General features: G+C 42.2%; 1 protein-coding gene and 1 pseudogene across 2 annotated transcripts in view; one reads left to right on the top strand and one right to left on the bottom strand.

The window, feature by feature from the left end:
• Window positions 1–1,705: 1,705 nt before the first annotated feature.
• On the bottom strand, window positions 1,706–13,346 carry LOC121567070 (annotated as a pseudogene).
• The window catches only part of LOC121561354 (lysophospholipase D GDPD1), a 31,127-nt gene continuing 28,503 nt past the window's right edge, over window positions 11,975–14,598 (top strand). For both annotated transcript variants that reach the window (XM_041873944.2, XM_041873938.2), the window contains exon 1: window positions 11,975–12,082. The gene's annotated coding sequence lies outside the window, so the exon portion shown is untranslated. The remainder of the gene's footprint in view (window positions 12,083–14,598) is intronic.

Here is a 14,598-nt window from a genome sequence, read left to right as displayed (position 1 = left end):
CAAAGCAAAAACAGGATTTTAGAAATGTTTGCTAAAAACGGAAATATCACATTTACATAACTATTCAGACCCTTTACTCAGTACTTTGTTGAAGCACCTTTGGCAGCGATTACAGCCTCAAGTCTTCTTGGGTGTGATGCTACAAGCTTGGCACACCTATATTTGGGGAGTTTCTCCCATTCATCTCTGCAGATCCTCTCAAGCCTTGTCAGGTTGGATGGGAAGCGTTGCTGTACAGCTATTGTCAGGTCTCTCCAGAGATGTTCGATCGGGTTCAAGTCCGGGCTCTGGCTGGGCCACTCAAGGACATTCAGAGACTTGTCCCGAAGCCACTCCTGTGTTGTCTTGGCTGTGTGCTTAGGATCGTTGTCCTGTTGGAAGGTGAACCTTCGCCCCAGTCTGAGGTCCTGAGCGCTCTGGAGCAGATTTTCATCAAGGATCTCTCTGTACTTTGCTCCGTTCATCTTTGCCTCGATCCTGACTAGTCTCCCAGTCCCTGCCACTGAAAAACATCCCCACAGCATGATGCTGCCACCACCATGCTTCACTGTAGGTATGGTGCCAGGTTTCCTCCAGAAGTGACGCTTGGCATTCAGGCCAAAGAGTTCAATCTTGGGTTCATCAGACCAGAGAATCTTATTTCTCATGGTCTGAGAGTCCTTTAGGTGCCTTTTGGCAAACTCCAAGCGTGCTGTCATGTGCCTTTTACTGAAGAGTGGCATCCGTCTGGCCACTCTACCATAAAGGCCTGATTGGTGGAGTGTTGCAGAGATGGTTGTCCTTCTGGACATCTCCCCAGAGGAACTCTAGAGCTCTGTCAGAGTGACCATCAGGTTCTTCGTCACCTCCCTGACCAAGGCCCTTCTCCCCCAATTGCTCAGTTTGGCCGGGTGGCCAGCTCTAGGAAGAATCTTGGTGGTTCCAAACTTCTTCCATTTAAGAATGATGGAGGCCACTTTGTTCTTGGGGACCTTCAATGCTGCAGACATGTTTTGGTACCCTTCCCCAGATCTGTGCCTCGACACAATCCTGTCTCGGAGCTCTACGGACAATTCCTTGCACCTGAGCTAAATTTCGAGTCTCATAGCAAAGGGCTTGAATACTTGTAAATGAAGGTATTTCTGTTTTTTATTTTCATAAATTTGCAAGAATTTCTCAACCTGTTTTAGCTTTGTCATTATGGGGTATTGTGTGTAGATTGCTGAGGATTTTTATTTATTTAATCAATTTTAGAATAAGGCTGTAACATAACAAAATGTGGAAAAAGTCCAGGGGTCTGAATACTTTCCGAAGGCACTCTATATGTGTATTCCGGACAATGCTTGTCCTGATATTTCTTAATTCCTCTCTTTTTATTTTTTGGATTTGTGCGTATTGTTTTGTATTGTTAGGTATTACTGCACTGTTGGGAGCTAGAAACACAAGTATATTGCTGCACCTGCGATAACATCTGCAAAATATGTGTACGTGACCAATAACATTTTATATTATTTATCTAATCAAGATATGTTTTATTTTTCAGAGTTTTTAAAAATAAATATTATAATTTTCTTCCATTTTGATATTACAGACTATTTTGTGTATAATCGTTCACCAAAAATGACAATTAAATCAATTTTAGTCCCATTTGTGGAAAATGTGGAAAAAGTCAAGGGGTGTGAATACTTTCTGTAGGCACTGTATGTGTGATTTATTATGCAATCCCTATGCAACAACAAAGTAGCCTCAGTGTGACTCACTATTATATACGTGACAAAGCAAACTAACTCCAGCTCAACTAATCCCACAGCCAGAGGAATCCCACAGCCGTAATTGTTGTAACGCTAATGTACTCCTTGTGTTTTAAGACTTGTTTTGAAAGCTTACCTTGATACAAAGAAAAGGCGAGGAATTGGTTCCTGAAACCCTGGTACAGGTATCCATCAGGCCTACGAGATATCAGATAATGACTGTTGAATACAGTGTCCTCTATTGTCTACTGTATACTTTCGAACTTCACTGGCTCCCAGTTCAATACAGGATCATCTTCATATTGCTCATGGTCACCTACAAAGCACTCAAAGAACTGCAGTCCACATACCTTACTGAGCTCCTGCATCCCTGCACTCCCACCTGTTCACTCTGCTCCTCTGACACTGGCCTCCTCACCATCTCTCACACCAGGCTCTGCTCCATGGGAGACCGGGCTTTTAGAACTGCAGCTCCCCAATTCTGGAACTCCCTCCCTCTCCATGTCGGAACCTCACAATCCATACACAGATTCAAATCCACACCTCTTTACACAGGCTTATCCGGATTCTCTGTTGTCTTAGCTTTCATCCTCTGTCTAGTTCACTTCATTGGTTAGTCTGTCCTCATGTTTAGTGCACCTTTATATATTTACTTATTTAATATGTGATTTTATTGCTTTATATCCTGCTGATTTTGTTGTATGTTAAGTGAATTTGGGTTTTGTGAAAAGCGCAAAGCCCTTTCCTACAGTCAAATTACCAAATCGTCCTCTAGTGGACTCGTGGGTGGAATGCTGTTAATATTTTTCATAATTTCATAATTAATAAAGATGATAAAAAATGAAATCTGTTGTTTCTATGTCAAACGGTTTTGTTATATTTCAGTCTTCTGTGATGTTTATAAAGTGTAATATTGCGATACAAACTGAAAATTGAATACATTTCAACACTATATCTGACATGGTACAGGTGTCTGCTTTTTTTAAGCCCATAACCATGTGTGTGAGGTGTATACTTTTGTTTCAAAGTAGATTTGTTTAAGACTACAAAGAAACACTCTGTGCGACCCTGATTTAGCCCACTGCAGTAAAAGGTTAACTTAAAATAAAATGTATTATTATTATTATTAATACAATGTAACTTTCAAGAGTTGCAACATAACTCAATGTGCTGGTTTGCTAACACCATAGGGGACAATTTGACAAGGAAGGAAGGAACAGAATAAGAAAAAAGTGCAAACTGGATTCAGTTGTTTGCCATCTATCATACCCTTGCTTAAAACTGGAACTGACTATGAAAAAACCTACAGTTTGGTTGGTGTGTGATCAACTATTGGCAACAAGGGCTTCCTGAGTTTGCTCACCATGTCAGCATGACTCCAGACAGAAAGGCTGAGACGTAATGGAGGAAAACCCACCAGCCTTTGGTCCTGAAACAACAGCCAAATACAACGAGAAAATAATCAGAATAGACATAGACATGGCTGAATATGAATATGAAGAATGACTACTTGTATAAATGCATCATACTGTAACATACTGTAGTAGTTACTATTTTGCCAAAGTCATTTACGGTTGAGCTTCGGAAAGTATTCAGACCCCTCGACTTTTTCCACATTTTCATATGTTACAGCCTTATTCTAAAATTGATTAAATTAATGTTTTTCCTCATTAAACTACACACAATACCCCATAATGACAAAGCGAAAACAGGTTTAGACATTTTTGCTAATTTATTAAACATAAAAACAGAAATACCTTATTTACATAAGTATTCAGACCCTTTGCTATGAGACTCGAAATTGAGCTCAGGTGCATCCTGTTTCCATTGATCATCCTTGATGTTTCTACAACTTGATTGGGTCCACCTGTGGTAAATTCAATTGATTGGACATGATTTGGAAAGGCACACACCTGTCTATATAAGGTCCCACAGTTGACAGTGCATGTCAGAGCAAAAACCAAGCCATGAGGCCGAAGGAATTGTCCGTAGAACTCCGAGACAGGATTGTAGAAAAAGTCAAGGGGTCTGAATACTTTCTGAATGCACTGTATATCAAGCCAGGGATTAGGTCTGAAGACTGAAGGGCCTACCTGGACCCATTGCTGATGAGGATACTCTCCCGTATGGTGAGGGTGCAGTAGTACCACACCAGCAAGAAGTTGAGGTTCGCGTCAACAAATCTAGACACAAACACGCGCACACACGCACGCATGCACGCACGCACGCACACACACACACACACACACAGAGACTCAGACACTAGACAGAGTTGAATGAAATATTATTGCTTATGAGTACCTTCATGTATGTGTAAAATATTACTGTTCTCAGATGTTTTTATTAATAGATTTTAGATGTGTATTAAAATGGTTTTGTTGCAAATCGCTATATAGCCATTGTTTAGCTGAAATGGAATGTTCGTATCCTGTATATTTGACTGTGATATGTGGTTGTCTCACCTAGCTATCTTAAGATAAATGCACTAACTGTAAGTTGCTCACTCTGGATAAGAGCATCTGTAATGTAAATATTTTACATACAGATCTAAAAACAAATTACATTTAAAAAATATGTATTGATGTAACAAATGTATCATTTGTACTCGTTCTTTGTAAAAAACGGTGTTCTTTGTCACAATCCGGTTTCCGAGCTGGTCATGGGTGCACCTCAGCCAAGCTCAAGGTCCTAAACGATATTATAACCGCGATCGATAATAGACAGTACTGTGCAGCCGTCTTCATCGTCCTGGCCAAGGCTTTTGACTCTGTCAACCACCGCATTCTTATTGGCAGACTAAATAGCCTTTGTTTCTCAAATGACTGCCTCGCCTGGTTCACCAACTACTTCTCAGATAGAGTTCAATGTGTCAAATCGGAGGGCCTGTTGTCTGGACCTATGGCAGTCTCTATGGGGGTGCCACAGGGTTCAATTCTTGGGCCGACTCTTTTCTCTGTGTATATCAATGATGTCGCTCTTGCTGCTGGTGACTCTCAGATCCACCTCTACGCAGACGACACCATTTTGTATACATCTGGCCCTTCATTGGACACTGTGTTAACAAACCTCCAAATGAGCTTCAATGCCATACAACACTCCTTCCGTAGCCTCCAACTGCTCTTATACACAAGTAAAACTAAATGCATGCTCTTCAATCGAACGCTGCTGGCACCCGCCCACCCGACTAGAATCACTACTGTCGACGGGTCTGACTTAGAGTATGTGGACAACTACAAATACCTAGGTGTCTGGTTAGACTGTAAACTCTCCTTCCAGACTCACATTAAGCATCTCCAATCCAAAGTTACATCTAGAATCTGCTTCCTATTTCGCAAGAAAGTCTCCTTCACTCATGCTGCCAAACATGCCCTCGTAAAACGGACCATCCTACCGATCCTTGACTTCGGCGATGTCATTTACAAAATAGCCTCCAACACTCTACTCAGCAAATTGGATGTAGTCTATCACAGTGCCATCCGTTTTGTCACCAAAGCCCCATATACTACCCACCACTGTGACCTGTGCGCTCTTGTTGGCTGGTCCTCACTACATATTAATCGCCAAACCCACTGGCTCCAGGCCATCTATAAATCACTGCTAGGCAAATCCCAGCCTTATCTTAGCTCATTAGTCACCATAGCAACACCCACCCGTAGTATGCGCTCCAGCAGGTATATCTCACTGTTCATCCCCAAAGCCAACACCTCCTTTGGCCGCCATTCCTTCCAGTTCTCTGCTGCCAATGACTGGAACGAACTGCAAAAATCTCTGAAGCTGGAGACTCTTATCTCCCTCACTAACTTTAAGCATCAGTTGTCAGAGCACCTTACCGATCACTGCACCTGTACACAGCCCATCTGAAATTAGCCCACCCAACTACCTCATCCCCATATTGTTATTTATTTTGCACATTTGCACCCCAGTATCACTATTTGCACATAATCTTCTGCACATCTCTCATTCCAGTGTTAATACTAATTGTAATTATTTTGCACTATGGCCTATTTATTGCCTTACCTCCATAACTTGCTACATTTGCACACACTCTATATATATTTTCTGATGTATTTTTGACTTTATGTTTTATTTTACCCCATATGTAACTCTGTGTTGTTGTTTTTATTGCACTGCTTTGCTTTATCTTGGCCAGGTCGCAGTTGTAAATGAGAACTTGTTCTCAGCTGGCTTACCTGGTTAAATAAAGGTTAAATAAAATAAAAATAAAACATTTGACTGTGTGAAACCTAGCTTCACTACTTATTTCTCAGAGCGTGAGGCAGCTATATAGCGTTTTGGAACAATCATGATTATTTATCTTTCTGAAATGAAACCATCAAGTAATAGATTTCAAACAAATACATGTTTGTCATTGAACAACCCCATGCCATGACAAGATGGTGAAAAACAACAAAAGCTAATTTACCAACATTTCTGAAAATTTATATATAGTGTTTTGGAATAAAACTCTTCATTTGCTGTCAAGTCACAGTTATGAAGATTTTGTGGACTTATTTATAGCTATTCAAGCTTACCTGTAGCTAACAAAGAAATAACACATGAAGGAGAATAGGAGCAGTAAAACTGTGAGGTACAGCTTGAATTTCTCATATTCATCTTTGTAGCCAAATCTGAGGAGGAAGATGTTGCCATCTTCTCCATAAATCTATACACCAACTTTTGGCTGAAAACAGCTTGAAATATTATTTCTTATTTATCAGCTCCATCTGATGGGGATATTTGGAATAGGACGACTAATCAGTTTATGGTTTTTAATATAAATATACAATTCACTAGATAAGAAGTACAGTATGTTCACATTACTAAGAGTTAGCAAATCCATTGAAGTGGAAGCTACTTACTTTGACTGTTCGCTCAGAAGAGTCACGCTTACATTGCCCAGAACAAGATTGAGATACAGCCTGTGACTTGTGAGATATGAATGAGAATTGCTTTATTTAACTAGCCATTAAAATATATAAATCATCAGAATAGGGAAACAGCCAACAACTCTTTCAAATGTCCCTCCCCTAAGACATGTGAAATAATGTTTTTAATGTAGTGACATTCATACCCATTTTTCTTTGGAAGGAAAGCCTCCATTTCAAAGAAAGTGTTGGGTCTTGCCTTGATGTGCTCCTTGATTTCATCCAATGTTTTTACATCCTCCTCTGTCAGTCTCTCCTTATTGCATATGTTGATAAAGGATGGATAGAGGGCCTTAAAACAGTGTGTTAGGGTGCATGAAACCTTTCAGAGAAAGAGAGAAGGAGAGCGAAGGTGTGTGTGTGTGTGTGAGCGCGTGCACAAACTTACTTCTTCACTAGCTGAGACATGTCCTTCAGTCTACTCCGCTGGCGGGCGATAGAGGAAGAGCAATTGCTCTGCAGCTTGGAAACTTCGTCTAGTTTCTGCAAGTATAGCCGGTGGCTCTCCTGGTGACGAAATGTTAAATATCATCATATCAATGCACAAGATACTGACAATAATGTATAGCTTATTAAATATATTTGAATGATTCTTCCTTTTTGATGAAGCGCTTTGATTACTGCATTCGGAAAGTATTCAGACCTACACTTTTTCCACATTTTATTACGTTAAAGCCTTATTCTAAAATGGATTTAAAAAAAAAAATATTTCTCAATCTACACACAATACCCCATAATGACAAAGCAAAAATGTGTTTTTATAAAAAATAAAAAAATAAAATCCTTATTTGCATAAGTATTCAGACCCTTTGCTATGAGACTCGAAATTGAGCTCAGGTGCATCCTGTTTCCATTGATCATCCTTCAGATGTTTCTACAACTTGATTGGAGTCCACCTGTGGTAAACTCAATTGATTGGACATGATTTGTAAAAGCACACACCTGTCTATATAAGGACCCACAGTTGACAGTGCATGTCAGAGCAAAAACCAAGCCATGAGGTTGAAGGAATTGTCCGTAGAGCTCCAAGACAGAATTGTATCAAGGCACAGATCTGGGGAAGGGAACCAAAAAATTTCTGCAGCATTGAAGGTCCCCAAGAAACAGTGGCCTCCATCATTCTTAAATGGAAGAAGTTTGGAACCACCAAGACACTTCCTAGAGCTGGCCGCCCAGCCAATGTGAGCAATCGGGGGAGAAGGGCCTTGGTCAGGGAGGTGACCAAGAACCCGATGGTCACTCTGACAGAGCTCCAGAGTTCCTCTATGGAGATGGGAGAACCTTCCAGAAGGACAACCATCTCTGCAGCACTCCACCAATCAGGTCTTTATGGTAGAGTGGCCAGACAGAAGCCACTCCTCAGTAAAAGGCACATGACAGCCCACTTGGAGTTTGACAAAAGGTACCTAAAGGACTCTCAGACCATGAGAAACAAGACGCTCTGGTCTGATGAAACCAAGATTGACCTCTTTGGCCTGAATGCCGAGCGTCACATCTGGAGGAAACCTGGCACCATCCCTACGGTGAAGCATGGTGGTGGCAGCATCATGCTGTGGGGATGTTTTTCAGCGGCAGGGACTGGAAGAATAGTCGAGGGAAAGATGAACAGAGCAAAGTACAGAGAGATCCTTGATAAAAACCTGCTCCAGAGCACTCAGGAACTCAGACTGGGGCAAATGTTCCCCTTCCAACGACCCTAAGCACACAGCCAAGACAACGCAGGAGTGGCTTCGGGACAAGTCTCTGAATGTCTTTGAGTTGCCCAGCCAGAGCCCGGACTTGAACCCGATCAACATCTCTGGAGATGTTTTATATATGAGATTCTTCAAATAGCCACCCTTTGCCTTGATGACAGCTTTGCACACTCTTGGCATTCTCTTAACCAGCTTCATGAGGTAGTCACCTGGAATGCATTTCAATTAACAGGTGTGCCTTGTTAAAAGTTAATTTGTGGAATTTATTTCCTTCTTAATGTGTTTGAGCCAATCAAAATCAAATCAAATCACATTTTATTTGTCACATGCGCCGAGTCTGGGTAGCCATTTGATTAGATGTTCAGGAGTCTTTTGGCTTGGTGGTAGAAGCTGTTTAGAAGCCTCTTGGACCTAGACTTGGCGCTCCGGTACCGCTTGCCATGCGTCTATGACTAGGGTGGCTGGAGTCTTCAGCTATTTTTAGGACCTTCCTCTGAAACCGCCTGGTATAGAGGTCCTGGATGGCAGGAAGCTTGGCCCCAGTGATGTACTGGGCCGTACGCACTACCCTTTGTTGTGCCTTGCAGTCGGAGGCCGAGCAGTTGCCATACCAGGCAGTGATGAGAATGGGGGCGTGTTCGGTCCTCTTCTTTTTCCTGTAGTCCACAATCATCTCCTTTGTCTTGATCACATTGAGTGAGAGGTTGTTGTCCTGGCACCACACGGCCCTCCTCCCTATAGGCTGTCTCGTCGTTGTCGGTGATCAGGCCTACCACTGTTGTGTCATCGGCAAACTTAATGATGGTGTTGGAGTCGTGCCTGGCCATACAGTCATGAGTGAACAGGGAGTACAGGAGGGGACAGAGCACGCACCCCTGAGGGGCCCCCGTGTTGAGGATCAGCGTGGCGGATGTGTTGTTACCTACCCTTACTACCTGGGGGCGGCCCATCAGGAAGTCCAGGGTCCAATTGCAGAGGGAGGTGTTTAGTCCCAGGTTCTTTAGCTTAGTGATCAGCATTGAGGGCACTATGGTGTTGAACGCTGAGCTGTGGTCAATGAATAGCATTCTCACATAGGTGTTCCTTTTGTCCAGGTGTGAAAGGGCAGTGTGGAGCGCAATAGAGATTGCATCATCTGTGGATCTGTAATTGGCGTGGGTCTAGAGTTTCTGGGATAATGGTGTTGACGTGAGCCATGACCAGCCTTTCAAAGCACTTCATGGCTACAGACGTGAGTGCTACAGGTCTGTAGTCATTTAGGCAGGTTACCTTAGTGTTCTTGGGCACAGGGACTATGGTGGTCTGCTTGAAACATGTTGGTATTACAGACTCAGACAGGGAGAGGTTGAAAATGTCAGTGAAGGCACTTGCCAGTTGGTCAGCACATGCTCGGAGTACACGTTAATCCGTCTGGCCCTGCGGCCTTGTGAATGTTGACCTGTTTAAAGGTCTTACTCACATCGGCTACGGAGAGCGTGATCACACAGTCGTCCGGAACAGCTGATGCTCTCATGCATGTTTCAGTGTTACTTGCCTCGAAGCGAGCATAGAAGTAATTTAGCTCGTCTGGTAGGCTCGTGTCACTGGCAGCTCGCGGCTGTGCTTCCCTTTGTAGGGAACATCCGACGAGCGTCGGAGCCGGTGTAGTACGAATAGTTTTCAGGGAGTGTGTAATACATGTCCATGGGCTATTTATGGCAGGCAGTGAACTTTGACTTTGTTACAAATATGCTTGATTGACATGGACATTGTTCATCTCGTTCTCCCAATCAAACAATATTCTTTATTACTTCTGCAACTAACACCAGTTTTGGACAACAGTCATAGTGCTGTGCTGACTGCACATTTTTATCCTCATTCTTGTTTGTATACCTTGTAACGTGGCAAAAAGCTATCAGTAGGCTATTATGTAATAGTTAAGGAAGGTGCATATAGATTATATTTTATTTGGTGACTTTTATTTGAATTACTGTGTGTGATAGAATCATTCTCTACATCAGTACAGGAAGGGTTATATATTTGGAATATTGAGATGGTCAGTAGTGGTTTGTTTGAGTCGCAGTGAGCATGGCGGCAGCCAAGATGGCGGAGGAAGCAGAAATGTTGCTTGATTCTGAAAGTGCGGAAAGTGAAGTTTGTGACAGTGAATGGAAAATGGTGAAATCAAAGAATGGAACAAAACAAACAAAAGTTATAGTGGAAGACAAGGATCAGTCCCATAATGCATTTCTTGTTGGAGTGCGTTTTTTGGACAAGGAGGTTCATTTGGGAGATCCATTTATACTATTGAGGACTGTAAAGAGAGCAGTGAGAAAGGTGGATTCAATCAAGGTGACTAGAAGAGGCCATGTTTTGGTTAATTGTGTAAATGAAGAACAGAAGAAGTGTGTACTGGATCTTGCAAAATTGCCCACTTTGGAAGTGACCTGCATTGATCTTCGGAGCAGGGCGCCTGCCAAAGTGTGAGAATTGCAAAAGATATGGCCACAAGTCAAATGTTAAGTGAGGTGGAAGGTGTGGTGAAGAGCTCTGAGTCCAAGCCTGACATCGATGGACATGATAAAGAAGAATCTGGTCCAGTGGGAGTGACATTTTTGGAGAAAGTGGATCCTTGCCTTTTGGTGGATCCATTTGTGGTTTCAGGGTGGGTGGGAAAGGAGTTGGGCACAGTTGAATCAGTGAAGGTAACCTGTAGTGGATATTTGTTTTTGTTTCTTCTGCCCAGAGGGAATGGGCGCTCCGTGTCACGCAACTTGGGTCAAGATCTGTTTCTTGCTTTGCCCCATTTAATGAAGTGATTTCTGGGGTAGTGTTAAGTGTGGAGGTGAACATTCCTGGTTTGGTGCAACGTAGACCCGGTGGTGAGCGTGGTGAAACAGAGGAGTCACGGTCAGTCCTTTTGAGTTTTTACCCGACAAAGTCATGTTAGAATATATCAGTTATCCTGTAAGAGTTTAGTGTGACCAATCCACTGCGGTGTTTCAGGTCCAACGTTTATGGTCATGTCGCAGCAGTGTGTAGGAGGGAGATTCCAAGATGTGGGATGTGTGCAGGAGGGCATGGGACAGAGGATTGTGTAGTATAAAGTATAAAGTTGTGTGTGTCAACTGTAGGGGTGCCCATGTTGCTGGGGATCGGAAGGTCAAGGGTGAGGGATCCTAAGAAGATCCCTGTGAGTAGTAGATCTATGCCAGCTTCAGTAAGGTTGGCTTTTTAGAGTTCGTAGCAATGGTTATCAACTGTACTGCAGAAATGGAACGTAAATTACAGAAAATAGATGTTGTGGTGGCTGCAGAGAAATATTTGGGTATATGAGATTTGACTTCAGAAGACTTTCAGGGTGTGTTGAGTGGTGGTGTCCCGTCCTCCCTGGCTGTTGGCATGGTGCAGGAGCAGATAGGGTTAAAGTAGTGGAATGAGGTAGTGGGTTTTTAATGAGTGTAGGGTTAGTTGGTAGGGTTAGTTGGAAGGGTGTATTTATTTTGATATATATGTTTTTTTAATGTTTTTTCCTTTTCCCCTTTTGTATCACATAGTATAATGGATTTATATTATAGTCCAGTTGGAGGCAGTAATGCAACAATTGGATGTCAACCGCCGTTAAACCCCAAAGAAGAAGAAGAAGATGTCCGTTATCTGTCGTTGCAGTTGCTGACAGGGCTTGCAGAAACCTTTGCGATCACCAGACAGAAACTTCCACACATCCAGAAGGAAAGTTCGTTTGCTGTCAAAGGTAAAATGCAATTTGTTGGCTCACACTACTGTAGCTAAACACATTCACTAACGTTAGCTATTTTTAGCCCATCTACACGGATGGCATCTGTCATTTAATTGCTAGCTAATTGCATCATTATTGCCTCTTCGGCATAGCTACTACTGTGCCGGAAAACTAGCCCTTGATCATGACTCTCAGTTCTATTCAATGATGTATATACATCATTGGTTCCATTATATTACACAAAATAGTAATTGACTGGACGAAGGCAGTGTTTGTAGGGGGTGGTTTTGTTAACCCTAGGATGCATATGCCAGGTCAAAATGACTCTGCCTAATGTTTTTTTTGCTGTATTGATCCCCCCAAAAAATGTCATCTAATATTCCAGGAATTCCTTAAATAATGTGTCTTTAATGTTCCAACATCCTAGTTTTGTTTAATTTCATATTTTTTAAGTAAACTGAGTTTTTGCATCACTACCCCAAGTTTTCATATGTGGGTCAAATATGACCCCTATGTATTTCATATGGAATTCACTGCGTTGCACTCGTCAAACTGACCTTTCTTTTTGCAACAACAATAAAATCAATGTAATTAATAAAGTATTTATTAAATATATTGTTTTTAATGTTCATTAATCACTGTTTTCATTTATCCTTTTTAACTCATAGAGTAAAAGGAGTTTCATAAGGAGGCTCATAAGAATGTTGCCAGATATACAACCAAAATGGTTTTACAGATGCTGGATGAGGAAGCCATTGGTGCCTCTGCCTCAGAATCTGAGGTATCCAATTCAGATGACACAGACTATGTGCCTGTGGGTCAAGTTGGGGTTGTGGATGAACCTGGTATTCCAGCTGTCCTCGATGATTCTACAGATGGGGAGGACTCCTCCTCTGAGGAGAGTGAAAACCAGTCAAATTGACTGAGTAAAAAGGGGTCTTACTGGAGTGAACATCCCTCCCACTAAAGGCAGGACCAGAAGCCATAACATCCTGAGGAGCTGCTGAGGGCCTGTGCCGGGGTCAACAGTTGTGTCACCAAAAGATGCCTGGGAGCTGTTCATTAGTGACAACATAATTGAGGAGGTCCTAAAGTGTACAAATTTAGAAGGACGGAGAACAGCGACAGCAAAAGGGAAAGAGTGGAGAGAGGTCAACAAAGAGGAACTAAAGGCCTTTATTGGTTTAACCCTCCTTGCCGGCGTGGAGAAAAGCTGGGATGTCTCCACACGGGAGCTATTTTTGGATCCACTGCAGAATCCAACGTATAAGGCCACCATGTCGGTCGGAAGATATGAGGATATCCGTCGCTACCTGAGGCTTGATGACAAGAGGACCAGAGTGTTCAGAGAGGCAACGGACCACCTGGCAGCCTTCTGGCATGTGTGGGACCTTTTCCTAGCAAACTGTAGAAGGTTCGTCCCCAGCGACTGCGTCACAGTGGATGAGCAGGTTTCCTCCAGACGTGACGCTTGGCATTCGGGCCAAAGAGTTCAATCTTGGTTTCATCAGACCAGAGAATTGTGTTTCTCATGGTCTGAGAGTCCTTTAGGTGCCTTTTGGCAAACTCCAAGCGGGCTGTCATGTGCCTTTTACTGAGGAGTGGCTTCCGTCTGGCCACTACCGTAAAGGCCTGATTGTTGGAGTGCTGCGGAGATGGTTGTCCTTCTGGAAGGTTCTCCCATCTCCACAGAAGGACTGAGGCAATGGAAAGTTGTGGGGTGATGAAAGAGAGCCATGCCACCACCACTCAGAGCAGCCAGGGCCAGAAGAGGAAGAGGTGCCAGCTCTGCCCAAGCACAAAGAATAGAAAAGTCAGCTGCTGGTGTTCTCAGTGCAACACACCCGTCTGCAAAGAGCACAGTCACATGCTTGTGGTTTGTAACAAATGCATGGACTAAGACCACATAAGTAAGCATGACACACGCACACACACTTTGTTCCTTTTAGTGTTTATGTTTTCTAAATTCACAATTGTTAGTGTTGTCGTTTATATTGATGATCTTTCGATTTACAAATAAATGTTTTGAAATATTACAAAACATGCTAAAGGTGGTTTTATTTTGTTCTTCACACTAAAAGGTTGAATGTGAAACTTTGATTGTAAGAAAAATGTGCTAATATTTTCAATAGCCGTTATGAATTTTCATAACATGTTATCATTGAAATGTGTATCAAACTGTTGAAGAGTGACTAAAAACATTTCGAACAATAAAATAATTATTGAAAGGTCCACAACCTCACTCAAAATAATTATGTTCCACAAAATTGATAGTATTTTAGACCCATATGAATAAAACACATACACTACCAATCAAAAGTTTGGACACACCTACTCATTCAAGGGTTTTTCTTTATTTTTAATATTTTCTGCATTGTACAATAGTAGTGAAGACATCAAAACTATGAAATAACACATGGAATCATGTAGTATCCAAAAAATTGTTAAACAAATCAAAATATATTTTATATTTGAGTTTCTTCAAAGTAGCCACCTTTGCCTTGATGACAGCTTTGCACACTCTTGGCATT

This window comes from Coregonus clupeaformis, chromosome 5 (assembly GCF_020615455.1).
Source record: "Coregonus clupeaformis isolate EN_2021a chromosome 5, ASM2061545v1, whole genome shotgun sequence".
Lineage (NCBI taxonomy): Eukaryota > Metazoa > Chordata > Actinopteri > Salmoniformes > Salmonidae > Coregonus > Coregonus clupeaformis.
This window is presented reverse-complemented; position numbering and strand designations above follow the sequence as displayed.